Genomic DNA, 17,213 nt, shown 5'->3' on the forward strand with positions numbered 1-17,213 from the left:
CCAGAGGAAGTGGTGGAGGCTGGTGCAATTGCAACATTTAAAAGACATTTGGATGTATACATGAATAGGAAGGATTTGGAGGGATATGGATCGGGTGCTGACAGGTCGGATTAGATTGGGCTGGGATATCTGATCGGCATGAATGAGTTGGATTGAAGGTTCTGTTTCCATGCTGTGCACCTCTATGACTCGATGTATGATTTCGGATCCTGTAATAGGGATGAGAGTGAAATATAAAAAGGCACTTTGCAGCGGTAATTCTCTTCCGATGAAGTTTGTGTTGCCTTTGTGTTTGCATTTGTTCAAAGCTGAGTCAGTAAATATTTGACAGAAGAGTGAGTCACAGATAATGGAATATAGACGAGAAAATGGGACTGAGACCACAACCTGATCAGACATTAGTTTAATGCCTAGTGGAGAAGGCTCAAAGTGCGTAAAGACAAAGTCCTGATCCTCTGTACTTTGCTCTTATGGTCCATTCAACAGGAGCAGTTGGAGGACACATACTGCTATGGCCTGCTGAGCAAAAAGAGAAGGGATGTTTGAGCTCAGCAAGACTACCGCAGCGGTTTGGGGCGGTGTGAAAAATGTAATCAGAAAACACCAGCTGTGTCTAAAAGAGGACACTCATCTCTCATTCCGGAACTTCCCCTCTGTGCAACATGTAGATCTTTTGTTGGTCGTATATTACACTCAATTTCACCGCGAATGCAGCCTCGATACCTCACACAGAAATACTTCACAAATTTCTTTGATCACCCAGACTGCAACATTCAGTAATGGCACTTCCATAAAAATAACACACACTGACTTTCTGGTAAGAAAATGTGAGATCATCAGATAAAAGGAGCAGGTAATTTATTCCTCAAGCCTGCCTTAACCTTCGCTAAGATAATGGCTGGTCTACTTCCAGTTGCCAAATCCTTTTTCCTGCTCATATCATCATAGGTATTAACTCTCTCACAGGCCAATATCCATTTGACATCTACTTGAATACTGTCAATGATCCAACCCCTTAGCTCTCAAAAATAGAGGTTTTCTGACACTGGTTGGTCTCTGTTGGAAGAAAACACTTCGTGCACCAACACCATGACCTCCCACAGTGAACAAAAGAAGTGATCACGAGGGCTAAGTCCCTTCTATCAATGAGGCATTGATAACGTTATAACGTTATCGAGCTGAAGGAAGTTGAACTTACTGGGAATCACTTGTACACTCTCCAATAGTTTCAGTCATTCTCATCAAAAAATGAAGATATTTGTAGCTGGTGAACATCAATCATATCAGTCCTGGGTCGTCGTTCAGTGGGACATCAGATTCTGGATTAGTGGTGCTGGAAGAGCGCAGCAGTTCAGGCAGCATCCAAGTAGCTTCGAAATCGACGTTTCGGGCAAAAGCCCTTCATCAGAAATAAAGGCAGTGAGCCTGAAGCGTGGAGAGATAAGCTAGTGGAGGGTTGTGGTAGGGAGAAAGTAGCATAGAGTACAATGGGTGAGTGGGGGAGGGGATGAAGGTGATAGGTCAAGGAGGAGAGGGTGTAGTGGATAGGTGGAAAAGAAGATAGACAGGTAGGACAAGTCCAGACAAGTCAAGGGGACAGTTACTGAGCTGGAAGTTTAGAACTAGGGTGAGGTGGGTGAAGGGGAAATGAGGAAACTGTTGAAGTCCACATTGATGCCCTGGGGTTGAAGTGTTCTGATGCGGAAGGTGAGGCATTCTTCCTCCAGGCGTCTGGTGGTGAGGGAGCGGCGGTGAAGGAGGCCCAGGACCTCCATGTCCTCGGCAGAGTGGGAGGGGGAGTTGAAATGTTGGGCCGCGAGGCGGTGTGGTTGATTGGTGCGGGTGTCCCGGAGATGGGAACATCTTCTTTTCCACCTATCCACTCCACCCTCTCCTCCTTGACCTATCACCTTCATCCCCTCCCCACTCACCCATTGTACTCTATGCTACTTTCTCCCCACCCCCACCCTCCTCTAGCTTATCTCTCCACACTTCAGGCTCACTGCCTTTATTCCTGATGAAGGGCTTTTACCCGAAACGTCGATTTCGAAGCTACTTGGATGCTGCCTGAACTACTGTGCTCTTCCAGCACCACTAATCCAGAATCTTGTTTCCAGCATCTGCAGTCATTGTTTTTACCTCTGTGGGACATCGTCAGGGTAGCTTCCCCAGGGGAAAACAGGTTTATTATTTCACTAGTCTCTTCCCCCACCATAAGATCAGAAGTGGGTACCGTCCCTGAGATTTACAAAATGTTGAGAACAATTTGACACCCTCAGCTCCTGAAGCAGTCTGTGTCTTTGTGCAGCAAAACCAGGACAACAGTAAGCTTGTGTTGTTAAAGTATATGTGACATCCATGTTAGCATACTGCTGGACAGCGCACATTTTCACAGTAATAGGAGGAACTCATTCAGCAACACAAGCTCATTTCACTGGAATATAAGGGAACAATTCAGCCCATTAAACGTATTGGATAAGGAAAAAAATGCATCCCATTCAGTCCTCCAGCCGGAGGACGAGAGGGTGAATATGACTATTAGATTCCCTATAGTGTGGAAACAAGCCCTTCGAACCCACAATCCACACCGAACCTCTGCAGAGAAACCCAACAAAAACTACCTTCGTCAGACTAATGCACCTCATACGCTGGGAATTTTATCATTTCTATTTCGCATGAACTGCGCAACTTTATACTGTGGGTAGAAAATGGATCACCGGGAGGAAACCCACGCAGACACGAGGAGAAATTGCAAACTCCATACAAACTGTCACCCGAGGCTGGAACCGAACCACGGTCCCTGGCACTGAGGCATCAGTGGTAATCACTGGGCGACTGAGCCAGGGTGCCGCCCCCGTTTTTACGAGGCCAGAACTCCCCCTCCCTCAAACTTATGCTAAAGTGACAACTTAGTCCTTATTTTAATAGGAAGTGTAAATGGTCATGTTCCACATGTGATTTGACTGGTCAAGCTAATTCTGTTAGGCAAACATAATTTATTTAAATATGTAATTACCATACTACCAAACAAAGAAGTATTCAGTGTAACTCTATTGGATAACTTAACACAATAGTACCAGACCTGTCACTAATCAGCCGTTCCAGCACAGTAGTAACATCACATATATACACCCTTCGGCAAAGAGAAATATTTAATCACAGTTGCTCACAATCGGTTCTCCAAGCCATGAGGGTAAACATATTAAGAGAAAATTCAGAGACAGTAGCAGCCAGGACACATGCACTGAAGCTTCCAGCTCTTCGAAACCCCAATAGCTTCTGATGTTACTGAGAAAATAAAACCCAGAAATCCGAATCAATAAAAGCTGCACACACCAAGTCAGGCTGCATTAAATTAAACCGAAGACTTTCCAAGCTGTTTACACAAGTGACTTCAACTAGCCAGCTTGGTACCTCTCGTTCAATCCCTCAAATAAAAGAAAACAGGTCAAAACAAACTCTTAACTCAACAGCATCAGCAAACTTGTCAACACATCGAGCTGTTAAATAGGAACCAGTGGCAATCGAGTTGGACCCTTGGCCCTAGCCAGTCTGATGATGAAGAAGCCACTCCGTTCCTTGAACCACAGCTAACCCTCAGGTTTCAACTCAACCATCTCTTCTTCTGTCAAACCACGATCGAATAAACTCTCAGTTTATTTACATTATCCTCATCATCCCAGATTAGACTTATGATTAGACTTAGGCTCCACAATTAGAGGAAAATTGATTTACTTACGTAGTTGAATCATCATACAATGAAGACCAACAGAATATATACTGCCCCACTACTTCTGAATAATAATGAATTATTTTGGTGAGTCATGGTGATGGACTTGCAGATCCTTTTTCATAACAATGCTTCCTAAACTCGCACCATTTCGTCATTGAAAAATGTGATGTGTTCTATTTGGTCCCATATTCAAGTCTGTCCAGCAAATTGCTGTGGCGTATACACTGGTCCATGTGATACCTCATGAGTAACTGCATTCAGTCCACAAAGTTTTGCTTGTCTCCCTATTGTCTCAATAAATAATTCTCAATGCATTTTGTATATCCCCTCCTTGCCCAAACACTCCATTTTCCTACGCTCACCTGTCAACAGCCATGAGAAAAACATTCTGCAAATTCAAATAACTACTGGTTCTCTTTTTCTCACACTCATTCTTAGGATAAGGTTGTCGCTTTGTCAGCCAGTTCTTCTTCCCCAATCGTAATTGCCCTGAGGGCATGTAAGAGTCTTTTAGATTGGTGTGTTTCTGTAGTGGACAGTTTTCTTTCTCTAATGGCATTAATGATCCAGATATGTATTTATTACAATCGACTCATATTCATCATTAGACTCTTATTTCTCGATTTTTGTTATTGACTTTAAATTTTGCTGATGGGATGCGAACTTTGGTGCCCAATATATTACCTGGTTTCCAGTATTAACAGTTCAGCGATAACACCACTCAGCCATTGTCTCACCTCTTATACATGCCTCAACGAACACCAAACCGACAGGCTGCTGAAATATGTTTTGCCTTTCTTGAATCTGAACTGACTCTGTGAGGTCCTTTTATGATTCCCCAAGAGTCTACTTATCATATTCGTTCTGGAAAAAAAGGACGACTTGGACGAGTTTAGTTTGGGATTAATATCAGCATAGACTTGTTAGTGTCTGCCTGTGTGATTCAACAGGTCTTTCATTAGATGTTTTTCCACCTTCCTGAATACTCTGGGATGGAGCTCACCTGAAGCAGCAACTGACCAAGCTTCAACTCAGTTCGTTTTCTTTTTTGAGTAACTACACTTTATAAATAGTAGTCTCCCGTATTTTCTCATTTTCTCCAGTTAGTCTGTCCGTAGTGTTTCTGGATAAGTTTCTGTATATTCGTTTGTGGAGCAGGGATGGCCTCTGCAACTACGTGGAACATATCGGAGCACTGCACTTAGGAGATGGTGAATACAACTCCGACTCATGCTCGGAAATATCTATAATCAAAGCAATTCAATGAAGCTGTCAATTCATCGCCACTGACAGAACTGTCTGCTTCTTAGTGTGAGGTTACAGGTCAGTCTGATAAAAATATTTGTAAATAGAAGAGAGGCCAGAAGAAATTTGCAACAGCAAAGTGTAACTGATGTTGCGTTCAAAAACAGCACTGAAGCAGAAGTGAAGACAGGGAACATTATGGAGGTGGTTACATAAATTTTGTGATGGAGGGAATATTGAGACATAAAACAGCACAGAACAAAATACGAAATAATGGTTATGAACACGATTATTCTTCCTCAGATGTTTGCATGTGAGAGATAATATTCATGGAATAGAAACTGAGATTGTGGTTGAAAATGAATACAATTATTTACACATTTGGCAAATATTGATAACAGAAAAAACGATGGCGTGCACAATGGTTTGTGTAATGTGTAGATACATAGAGATGTACTCACGAGTAACACCAATAGTCCATAAAATGTGGCAGTATCTTGCCTGAGAAGTCATCAGTACACATTCTATCCGCCAAGTTTTAGATACTCAATCCTGAGAAAGACAGCAATGACTATAGGATATAAACATGTTCATTGTTATAAAATTCCAATCCATAGTTGTCAGATTCTGATCCATTGTTGGAAGATCGCAGTCTAATGTTCTCAGATCCTGTTCCATTGTTGAAACATTCCAGTCTCATGTTATCAGATTCTGATCCATTGTTGAAATATTTCAGTCTCATTTTCTCAGATTCTGATCCTTCCGTCTCTCTCGTGCTGCTAATCCCAAGCGTGTTAACGACGACTCTGCCGCTGATACGATATGAAAACACATTGAAAGAGGTCCCTCACTAATGCAATAGGGAAATTTTTCAGTGGAACAATTAGGATCCATGGAAACTGACAACAACGACAGTCACTGAACAAGCAGCTTCAGTTAACCTCTATGACAACAACGCTTGTCATGTAACAGCAATCCCTGATGTCGGTGGTTGTTGACATCTTCTGCTTTTGGTTTTAACGCCCATCTCTATTTAGTCGACCAATGTTCGTGGTAACAGAAAAAGGTGATGCTTTATCTACATGGGCTCGATGATTCTACGGTTTTATCCACATTAAATGCTCGATGTAATCACCTTCCCAAATGCAAATTGAGTGGTGTAAATACATCAAAGTTACATCCAGCACAACAACTGTCAATGTAAAAAATGTCTTAGGCACAAATGTCCTGAACACATACAGGAAGTGTGGATTTCTCCAGAGTTGCATAACGCTGTTCTAATAAGGCAATACTTTATCTTTAAGACAAAGCACTTCAATAAATTGTTCGTAAAGCTGCAAACATCCTGTTGCACAGTCTCTAAGCCTTTAATTCTTTCAGATGTTGTGGTCTCAGTGCAAAAGTAAATATTATATTGATAATTGTTTTACTTATTGGGACTAAAGCGTCAGAGAGTGTATGTACATCTCATTGGTTAGAAACACTATAGGAATAGGAGACAGTGGAGACGAGTAAAGTAATATTCCCCAACCAACAGGAACTTCTTGGCTGACATGATAAAAGAAAATACAGATAACAAACACATTTGGAAGAAGGAATGGCGAATGACATTGGAAACAAAACAGGTTAATGCAAAATAGAATATAGGTAAATTATTTAATATGCACTGTTTAAATAATGCATGTGCAGATCGACAAGATTGCTTATTTCTGCACAAGAACTTCCGAATGGAAAATGGAGACAGTTATTAAAATATGATGGATATGATGTACAATACTTAGAAACTATAAAACAAATCCACAACAGAGTTGTTGTGTTCCCTTTCTCTCAACATTTTAACACCGCTCCCCCCCCTCCCCCCCGCGCTACCCACTCCACCTTTCCGGAATTCCCTGCTGTACCGTCTCATTCTTCTCAGGATGTGTGTTATGAATTTTTGCTTCTTACCTTATGTCATTTAATCCATTTTCTGCTGAGAAATTAGCATATTGACCTGCTGGGTTCTGTCAAAAAATGGCGTCTGTCATGTCATTGAAGCTAAACGTTCTGGCATTTGAACATTTACACTGCTGTGCATACAATGTACAAAGGACCACAGCATAAAACGATTGGCAAACCAAATACGGAAGTACCTCCACTTCTGTCGATCACTCTATTTTTACATCACGTCTTTATTTTCTCTTTGTCTTTATATTAAGATAATGGATAATTCCAATTGTTCTCAGAGGCCCTCCTCTTAAACCTCCCTCTTTCAGTTTGAATCTACTGCTCTCTTCTTGATTAGAATTGAGTAAAATAACAGCAAAGACATGAGCGAGGGACTGGCCAAATTTAATTGGAAGCGGAACCGAGTGGGGAAGATGGCGAAGCAGCAATGACATGAGTTTCTGGGGATAATTCGGAGGCACAACTGAAATTCACCTTAAGCAAGAAGAAACAAACAAGGCAGACGTGGGTGTAAGGAAAATTCAGCGAATGCATAAATTCAAACAAGAAAGCATTTAATGTGGTTAAGATTACTGGGAATCCAGAGGCTTGAGGAGTCCTTAAATACCAGCAAAGCTTAGTAATGAAAGCAGGAGGAAGTAGAAAATAAAATATATTGGTACGTTTGCTAATTACATAACAAAGGCTTGCAAGAGGTCTTTGGACAGATAACTGAGAAGGGAGGAAGGCAACAAGAAATATTGGTCTGCTGGAAAATGCGACTGGAGTAGGATTTATCAGAAAGAATATTATGGTAGAGGAAGAGAATAGATATTTTGCATGAGGCTTCACTGTGGAAGATACCAGCAGCATGCCAGGACTTCAAGAAAGTTATGAGGCAGAGGTGAGCATACTGATCAGCAACATGGAGAATGTGCTCGGGAAGCTGTAAGGTCTTACGTTTATTTTTTATTGATTTCTGGGACTTGGGAGGCCCTGGCTGGCCAGCATTCATTGCCCATTCCTATCTGCGTTTGAGAAGGTGGTGTTGAACTTCCTTCTTGAATCGCTGCAATCCACTTGCTGTGGGTTAACCAGGATTTTGTCCCAAAGACTGTGAAGGAACAGTGGCATATTTCCAAGTCAGAGTGGTGTGTGGCTTGGAGGCGAAATTGTAAGAGGTGCTGTTCCTAAGTACCTGCTGCCTTTGTCATTCTTAATGGAAGTAATCGTGGGTTTGGAACATGCTGCCTCAGGGTCTTTGTTGAATTTCTGAATTCCATCTTGTTGATGGTTTTCCATGATGTGTCTGAGCACCGGTGGTGGAGCATTGACTGTTCGTAAATGTTGTGTGAATGAAACAGGTTATTTTGTCATAGATGGTATCAAGCTTCTTAAGTGTTGGTGGTCCTACACCTATCCAGTCAAATGGGAAATATTTGGTCAGACTCATGACATGTGCTTTGGATCGACATTGGGGTGTCAGGATGTGAATTCTTCACTGCTACGTCCCTAGTCGGTGACCTGCTCTATTAGCCACTCTGTTTTTGTGTAACGTTCAGTTGAGTTTCTGGTCAATGGTAACTCCAGGGATGTTGACAGTCGGGATTCAGTGTTAGTAATACCGTTGAATGTTTAGTGGTAGTGTTTAGAGAGACAGGAGTTGTGATGGCCATTATCTGGCATTTGTGTGGTGCGAATAGTACTTGCCACTTGTCTACTCAAACTTGGATATTGTCCAGACTTTGTTCCATTTGACCACGGAATGCTTTAGTATCTGAGGAGTCGCGAATGGTATTGAACAATGTAAACAAATATTGTCACCACCTCTGACTTTCTGATGGAGAGAAGTTTATTAATGAAGCAGCTGAAGAACATTGGGGCTAGGACATTACTTTCAGAGCATCCTGCAGAGATGTCCTGGAGCTGAGATGACTGACCCTCCACAACTACAACCAGCTTCCTTAATGACATGTATGACTTGTAACAGCGGAGTATTTGCCCCCGCCTCGCATTGAATCCAGTTTTGCCAGGGCCCCGCAATGACAACTCTCGGCAAAATGCAGCATTGACGTGAAGGGCTATCACTCTCAGTTCACCTCTGGAGTTCAATTCTTTTGTTCATGTCTGAACCAAGGCTGGAATGCGATCAGGAGCTGTTTGATACGGGCAAACAATAAACCGGGCATCAATGAGCACGTTTTTGCTGACCTGCTGCTGCTTGATAGCACTATTGAAAACCGCTTCCATTACTTTCCTGAAGATGGAGATGTAGACTGATTGGGCGGTAATTGGCCGAGTTGAATTTGTCCTGCATTTTTCTTATATACAGGACATTAATGACAATTTACCACATTGTCGGGTAGTTGCCCAGGTTGTAATTGTAATCAAAGACCTTGGCTCGGCGAGCACATTTCTTCATTACTATTTCCGGACTGCTATCAGGGCCGATTGACTTTGCAGTATCCAGCGCATTCAACCTTTTTTTTAAATATCAAGTGGACTGAATCGAATTGGCTGAAGTTTGGTATCTGTGATGCTGGAGACTACAGGAGGCTGGTGAGAGAGATCATCCACTCGGCAATTCTGACTCAAGAATGTTGTAAATGCATCAGCCTTATGTTTTGCATTGATGTGCTGAGCTACTCCATCATTGAGGAAGGAGATTTTTGTGGAGCCTGTCATCATAGCAATTCTATACGTGCATGCATCTACCACCACAGCAACTACTGTTTGTCCAGCCCGAGCCCCATCACTCCATTTCTGGGCTCCCTCCCGGCACCATTCCTGACAAGGGGTCCAGTATCGAAGCATTAAATTTCCTGCTCCTCTGATGGTTTGTGTCCTGCTGTGTATATCCAGATTCACGTTTAGTGACATTAGCTTCCACCACCTGCATTATTTACACTCCCCAGGTTGTGCAACTGTGTAGTGAACATATAAGAAGAAATAAATGAAGCCGGATATTTGAAAAGATCGTGGACTCATTCCTTATTCTGTAACCACACAACACACACCTTCCAGGTGAAGCAGCATCTCACTTGTAATCTTTTCATCTGGTCTCCTGTCATTTTTGCTCACTATGCAGTCTCCTTTATGTTGGTGATACAAAACAGAGACTTCTTTGATGAACACTGCCACTCTGTAGAAATAACACTAACCTTCTCTTTGCTTTTCATTTCAATAACCTGCATTTCCCCCTCATGCTAACATTTCGCCCTGGGGCGTCTGTAATGTTGCTATGCGCACAACACAATTTCGAGTAACACCTCACTCTATGCTTTGGCACCTTAATTCCATAACTTCACAGTCTGAACCCATTCTGACAGTTCAACGTTTTTCAGAAATGCTTCTGCCTGGTCTCCTGAATGGCGGTGTCCTATTTGCATCTAGTATATCTTGCACTTTATTAAGGAAGTCCATTTACACAATTCACAACTTATTTTACACCGATTTTACACCTATTTCTCTTTCAGCATAATTTAATGCCCGTTTTGCTTTTTGCACTGAACCTCTTCATAGTATGTTTCCCGTCCCCCATCCTCCATATCTGTGAAGGGATGAGGAAGACCACTTTTCAATCCTTTTCTATTATGAGGAGGAGTCATACTAAAATGACACGTTTACCCTGTTTCTCTGTCTGCGCAGATGCTGCCAGATCTGATATTTTTCTCCAGAAATGAGCAGACGCAGAACACATTTTAAATAAAACAACGTATTGTTTATCCTGGAAAGCTGAAACCAGAACAAGACGAGAAACGTGAAAGGTTTGAAGAAAGGTGATTGGAACTGAAAGATTAAGTCTGTTTTCACTCCCACAGATGCGGTCAGACCTGTTTCATTTCTCCAGCTTTCCTATTTGTGAACAAGTTTCAAAGATTTGCGACAAAGCTGCTCTAACACCCTGTCTAGCAGAGAGCGCCATACACCGGGAAGTGAATGATAAGGCAAGGTGCACAAAAGCATTGACTCTGAAACTTCATAATGCTGATGTCACTGACAGGACAGAGTTCTTCATAATGGACATAAGAGAGAAAAAAAACGGAAACAGCTTTATTTTAAACACTGAAGGTTGCACGTACTGGAAGGGAAAAGAGACAGACAGAAATATACAATAAATACTTGGACACAAAAACGAGCATAGAGTCATTGAGTTACAAAACATGGAAACAGACCCATCACTTAAATACAAACCTCCCCTAAACACCACACTGGCCAAAAGAATAGTGTCGCAAAATGACCGGAGAATGCTTCGAGAAAATGATTAATGATACCCAGAACAGACTCCATAAATCCAACATGGAAATTTTGCAGCGATAATCATTACCCACTCATGGAGAGACACAGTACAACAAGGCATAGATATTAGACAACGACAAATACAGAAAACAAAACAAAAGAACTAGACAAACGTAAACGAAGTAGCAACACTGACAACACAGCAGCATGGATAACAAAAAGCAGACTGGGCCTTAACAGACAGTGAAAAAGCCTTGTTAGTAAGGTGATTAGATTAGATTACTTACAGTGTGGAAAAAGGCCCTTTGACCCAACAAGTACACACCGCCCCGCCGAAGCGCAACCCACCCATACCCCTACATTTACCCCTTACCTAACACTACGGGCAATTTAGCGTGGCCAATTCACCTGGCCTACACATCTTTGGACTGTTGGAGGAAACCGGAGCACCCGGAGAAAACCCACGAAGACACGGGGAGAACGTGCAAACTCCACACAGTCAGTCGCCTGAGGAGGGAATTGAACCCGGGTCTCTGGCGCCGTGAGGTAGCAGTGCTAACCACTGTGCCACCGTGCAGCCCATTATAAAATTATACCTTCCAGGATGCGGAAAGAAAGATTACTCAGCACCTTTTGAAACAACACTGAAAGACAACCAACTTCCAAAAGAAAACAACCAAACCACTAGACAGGTAGTCCCACCAACATTAAACAGAAAAAAGTAAGGAAACACACTCAATACACAAGACAAGAAAGCACTAGAGACTTTGAAAAATACCATTGTTACCCCATCGGATGAAAAAGAGTATTTGACAGTCATTTTTAATCAAAGAGACTACTTTGAAACACCGAATGCACTACATGGAGAGACCATCACTTATAAAAAAAAAGTGGCGATAGACACGACCCAACAAATAGAGAATAGAATCAGAACTCTACTCATAAAAAATTCAGAAATGTGGACAAACAAATGAGGTCGACTTCCAAAAAAAATAAAAACTGACAGGTCCTATGGATTTCCCAAAATTTCCAAGCCCGGAGCCGCCCCACCCCACCCCACCCACCAGACCCATAGTCTCGCTAACTGGAACACCAACTTACAGATTGGCCAAGGAGATACACCAAAGACTAAGACATTTAGTAGGACCCTGACACCACTACATTCACTCCACCAAAATACAAGAGCATGAAATAGTAGTCTCCTTTGATGTAACAACATCAAATCAACAATCAAAGTGGCCAAGGAAACCGTGACTGTACAATTCGAAGACCCAAAGACACATACACCAATCACCACCGACGTCATTAGCAAGGACAGTATCGTCAAGCGAGTAGACCTATGCCCCACCACCCACTTCTCATTCAACAACAAAACCTACAGAAACACCAACGAAACACCCAATGGGATCTCTGATATCCGGGTTCTAAGCAGCGACAGCAACGCACAGACTCGAACAAACAGCTCTGACAACCACATAACCCAAATTTCGTATCTGCTACATCGTTGACACCTTTGTCGTCACTAAATGAAACACATTAGAGGAAACACTCAAGATCATCAATAATGCACTGACTGACATAACATTCACTGAAGAGGCGTAAACCAACACAAACTGCAATTGCTGGATGTCACAGTAGAGCGACCAGCCAATGGGGATCTTTAAACCAGCGTCTACAGTAACACAACACCGAAGGACCCACTATTGGCCTTCAGAAGCAATCATCCCAGCATCCACAAACGAAGCTGCATCAGAACATTATTTCAATGAGCCACCACACAATGCAGCATAGAGGAACTGCGCAGAGCGGAAGAAATCCACCTCTACAGTGTATTCAACAAGAATGACCACCAATGAACACAGTCTGCCCATTTCTCAGCGACAAACCCAAACAAGCAGTCAAAACGTCTCCAAAAACCTTTGCCACACTCTTCCACATCAGAAACATCTCAAAAACGACTGCCATACTACTCAGACACTTTGGTGTTATGGTGGCCCACAAATCCACCAACACACTAAAACGGCAGCTAATGATCTTCAAAGACCCGATACAGACAACAAGAAAAACTATTGTCATTTACAAAATAACGTGCAAGATATGTAACAAATACTGCGTTGGACCAACATGCAGCAAACTAATTACCAGGATACATGAACATCAGCCAAAAAAACGACGTAACCCCCTTTAACTTGTGTCTTTATGTACAGCTAAGGAAGGATGCCACTTCGACTGGGACAACACATCTATACTACGACAAGTGAAACAGAGGCACGCACAAGAATTCCTAGAAACATGGCGTTCGGATCGGAACACTACCAACAAACGCATTTTCTTGGACGCCATTTTCTACCCCGAGAAAAAAACAACAGGAAATGACATCACCAAAGGAAATGACATTACTGCAGGAAATTACTTCACCAACCCAAAGAAATGCAAACATTTAAATGGAAAGCAGGAACTATCAGTTGTGCTTGGTCAAGGTGATCAACTGAAGATGTTACTTAGTATGGTTACGAAACGTCTGAAAATGAACCTTCCAGCTCTGCGAGCAAACTACATCCAGCACTTTAATCTGAGCTGCTAATCTTCTCAAAACTCGACAAGACGCATCTCTCCCTGCCGTCCATGCTTAATTCCAAAATCCATAATCCCAAACTAAACTATTCCCATCTGCCTGCTGTTATGAAACAGGCCACACCCCTTAAAACATTCCATGAATATAGCTATACTCTAAATTTGCTCTTTTCTATAAGCAAGTGTGCTTTGGATGTCCAATGAGAGAAATAGCTGGTCTGACTACTTAGTTTCAAACAGCAACAGTATGTATTTACAATGTTTCTGAATAAAACACAAAGTACATAAAACAGAAAACCAAAATAATTGATACAAACTGAACGAGACATGTTAACCCGAATATATGATGCTGTTATAAAATGCTTATAACAATCCTAATCAACACCCTTGGCACAAAAATTAACAGAAAACAAGAGCTTACAAGCTTGAAGTTAGAGAGAAAAAGAAGTAAATGAGTGAGTACCAGGCTGGACTTGTTTCCAGCAGACTGTCCTCACACGAATCTCTGCTGAACTGGCCATAGCTGCTGAACTGAATGAAAAGCACTGCTGCTAGGACTGGCCACTCACCTTTCATAAGACAAGTATTTTTTGAGGAAAACCTCCTCCCTGAGGCATTTTCTGTTAGCTTTAAACAAACGGGCCCTGAAATCTACCCAAACCCTCAGAAGTTTCGTCGTCTCTGTTGTTTAAAACTACTCTGAAAAGTAATAAGCAGAATCTAGCCTTGCCAAACGAACAGGTCTTCACATTGCGCTTGCCTCATTTTTTATATCGATAAATTATCTTATTTAATCACTTAACCAAATGTATTTTAAACGTTTTAACTGTACCAAATTCAACCATTTCCTCTGGCAGGTCATTCCACATCTGAACCATACTCTGTATAACAAGAATGCCCCTCATGGGACCTGATTAAGCCTAACCGAGAACACTGTAGAAAGCTAGGAATACGAATACTGGACCCCCTGCTCAAATATTTGTACCATCAATAGCCACAGGCGACGTGCAGAAAGTCATGAGGTTGGCTAACGTGGTGCCTCTATTGAGGAAAGACAGTAAGCAAAAGCCAGCGAACTACAGGTCGGTGAACATGATATCTTTGCAGGGAAATAGATGGTGACATGTTGCAAAATGTCCAGATTACAGAGGAAAAAGCGCTGGATGTCTTGAAACGGTTAAAGGTGGATACATCCCCAGGAGCTGATCAAGTGTATCCCAGAACTCTGTGGGAAGCTAGATAAGTGATTGCTGGCCCTCTTTGTGAGATATTTGTATCATCGATAGTCACAGGTGAGGTGCTGGAAGACTGAAGGTTGGCAAACGTGATATCACTGCTTTAGAACGGCAGGAAAGACAAGCCATGAAAGGTACAATGTATAGGATCGTGGTGGAGGGTTACTTTTGAAATGGAGGTCTGTGAACAGTGGTGTGCCGTATGATTGGCGCTTGGTCCATTGTTTTTGGTAATGTGTATGAACGATTTAAATATGGTAAGAGGAGGGATCGTTAAGTAGTCTGCTGCTGACACCAAAATTGAGGGTGTAGTGGACTGCGAAGAATTCTAACTCAGAATACATCGGGAGCTTGAACGGATGGGTCAACGGGCCGAGAGTTGGCAGATGGAGTTTAATTTAGGTAAAAGTGAGGTGCTGCATTTTGTAAGGGCAAATTAGGACAGGAATTATATAATACATGGAAAGGTACAGTGGAGTGTTGCTGACTAAAAAAGACATTAGGTGAATATTCATATTTCCTTCTACGTGGATTTGTAGGTAGACACGACACTGAAGTTGTTTGTAATGCGAACATTTGTTGGCCAGTCCATTGAGAATAAGAATTAGATACATTGGTGAGGCTGTTCAGCAAATTGGTTGGGCCACGGTTGGAATACTGCACTCTGTTCTGTCTCCCAGTTATACGAAGCATGTTTTGAAATTCGAAATGGGTTAGAATTAATTAGAAGGATGTTGTCATGGTTAGAAGTTTTGAGCTACAGTAAAAGACTAAACAGTCTGACGTTATTTTCCCTGGAATGTAGGAGGGGTGATATTAGAGAGTTATAAAATCATGATGGCCATGGATACGTTGTATAATGATCGCCTGTTCTCCAGGTTAGAGCGGTGCAAATGTGAAGGCAATGATTAAATGTGAAAGTGGAAATGTTGAAAAGGCAGCAAAGGGGCACCTTGTTCACACGGAGGGTGGTGTGCGATTCGAATTAGTTGCCAGCTGAAGTGGTGGAGGCAGGTTTTGGAGGGATATGGGCAAAATGCAGACAAAAGGGAGTCGATGAATTTAGCACTTCAGGTTGGCATGGACGGATTGGTGGAATGGTCTGTTTCTATGCTCTCCAGCTCAATGAATGTATGGTGTATTTGTCAAAAAAATGCCCTCCTCTCATCTTACAACTATCCCCCTCATCTTGAAATTCCCTATCCGAGGGAAAACGCATCTGTCATTCAACTTTGTTTCTGCTCCTCACGGTTTTTATAAACCTTTATAACTTCATCTGTCAATTGTTTTTGTTAGATACGGACTTCCAATGGAGGTCCAGTCCGATCAAAGATCAAACTTCACATCAAAACTATTCAAGGAAGTTGTGGTTAACTTTGGAAGAAAACATTTCATTTCTGTAGTGCACCATCAGAGATCGCAGTAATCGCTAGAGAGTTGACATCAACCACTAAAGACCATGTGGTCTTATGGTCAGGATTATCCAGATGATTGGGATAAGGGAATTCTGTTTGATATTATTTGTGATCAGAGATGTACTGAACGAATCGACCAAATTCAGTCCATTTGAATTCATTTTGGAGCATGATGTAAGAGGATGGATAAATTTGATTGAGGTTAAAATAGTAAGTGAGAATTCAGACACCACCCATTTGGACATTGTGACAAATTTTAGAGAATGAATAAATAGAGCTGGCGAGTTTGCTAGTCAGCATTTGAAAGGATCACAGCATACAGTGAAACTAGAAGCGGGTTAGCAAACACAAATTCTTATTTTTGCAATTGGCCATAATGCATTGCTGTTAACTCAAGTGACAGGTGAGCCTCTAAAAGCAAGTTTTGGTGGACAGTATTAAATTGAAAAGAAATTGACTGGAGTGAACTACTTGATAAGGACTCCAGACAGAAAGAAGTCTCGTGTGTTTGCCATGTGCATATGCTGAAAAGATATTTTGAATATGGAAGGAAAGCAAGAGGAGAAGGTTTTCAAGATTTCAGCACAGAAGGTCGAACCATGTTCAGAAGATTTTAATTTAAGCATGCCTTACTCAATTAAAAATGGACAATTAAGAAATTGTCAACAATTGGGATATATTATTGCGTTCCCTTCCGCAAGATAATCGAAATGGCCTGAAAGAGTTATTACCGTCACATTGGGACATATGCAGAAATAAGCTTGGAAGTAGTAACCTAATTGTGCATGGTTTAGATATAGGAGGTGCTGTTCTGTTTAAGAAGCATCCTGATCGGCATAAACTTCT

The sequence above is a fragment of the Chiloscyllium punctatum genome, chromosome 19, assembly GCF_047496795.1.
Source record: "Chiloscyllium punctatum isolate Juve2018m chromosome 19, sChiPun1.3, whole genome shotgun sequence".
In the NCBI taxonomy this organism is placed as follows: Eukaryota; Metazoa; Chordata; class Chondrichthyes; order Orectolobiformes; family Hemiscylliidae; genus Chiloscyllium; species Chiloscyllium punctatum.